Raw genomic sequence first — 1,366 nt, forward strand, 5'->3', positions numbered from 1 at the left:
ATGTACATATATTATACATTGTCGTTATATAAGTATGCGGCGTTACTAAATCGATATACCGTTTAAGCGCGAGGTAATTCTCCGTGAAGAAACAAGCGTGCAATTAGTCTCTAAACAAGCGATGCAGATTTCAGACTTAAAATACGTAACCAGGAAGCATTCGCCGAATTTAATCAGTTTCATTGCAGTCGTGTATATTAGTATGTAATTTGATAAATATATGCAATCTGCAATGAACAAAAATATACACATAATATCTAGAAAAATAGTATATTTATCTTTTGCGACAATGTGGCGTCTGACAAGTCAGCGTCTTAACGTTGTTACTCTCGCAAGACAACGCAATTTCAGTATCCATTTAATATGTACCTTGGATTAAGACAAATATTCGCCTTTATGTTTCATAGAACGGGGCGTCCTTTTCTTTTGCACGCAGATATGCGTGGATCTTGAGGTTTCATCAGCAGCTACAACACAGCAGCAACAGCGTATCGGCGCTGCTGCGGTAAGCGATACGAGATGCATAGAATGAAGGAACTAGAGAGGAAGACAGAGAGAAAGGACAAGGTGAAGTGAGAGAGGTGTAGAAACGATATGAGAGAGCAGAGACAGAAAGAGAGACTGACGGAGAAAGAGAGAATATGAAGCAGGTAACGCGGATGAACATGGGGTGGAAGGAGAGAGAAAGACTACCGGTACAGTGAGTGAAAATAGAATAAGAGGAGAGCAGGTAACGGGAGGACGAGAGACCCCCGGTGGGAGAGCGAGGGCAGGAGAGTTTCCTCCTTTTCAACCCCCGTGTTGCCGCGTACCGCGCAGAGCGGCGCGTAGGTATACGTACACACTAGGCGTCTATATTTTATATCCGGTGTACCCGAGTTGTCGCTAGGGCGCAGACTCGAGCCAATCGGGGTCGGCCGGCTCGCCAGTTACTTTTCGCGATTCACCGTGGCCGCTCTTCCGCGGCGCAGGTAGACGGACGGACGACAGTCAGTCAGTCAGTTAGTGAGACTAGAAGGAAGGATGTAAGAAGATTGTATCGGTGGAGTATAAAAAAGAAAAAAAAAAGGGTAGAAAAGGGAAGGAAGAGGCAGCGAGAGCGAAAAGGGGTGAAAATTGTGGCGTATAGAGCGAAGCAAAAAAGGAAGGCAGAAGGATTAAAAAAAAATAACACGAAAAAGTGCAGACAGATAAGAAAGAGGGAGGGCAAGGGAGATAGGAAGGAAGAGAGAGGTCATAGGTGCTGGCCATACCGCATTCGCCGCACAAAAGCACAACTTGCGCACTGTTGCGCCGCGTTACCAAGCTATTGCGCGAGCAACCGAACTGTGCCGCTCGGCCACCCCTGCCGAGCAGTCGAGTGCTT

This window comes from Atta colombica, unplaced genomic scaffold (assembly GCF_001594045.1).
Source record: "Atta colombica isolate Treedump-2 unplaced genomic scaffold, Acol1.0 scaffold176, whole genome shotgun sequence".
In the NCBI taxonomy this organism is placed as follows: Eukaryota; Metazoa; Arthropoda; class Insecta; order Hymenoptera; family Formicidae; genus Atta; species Atta colombica.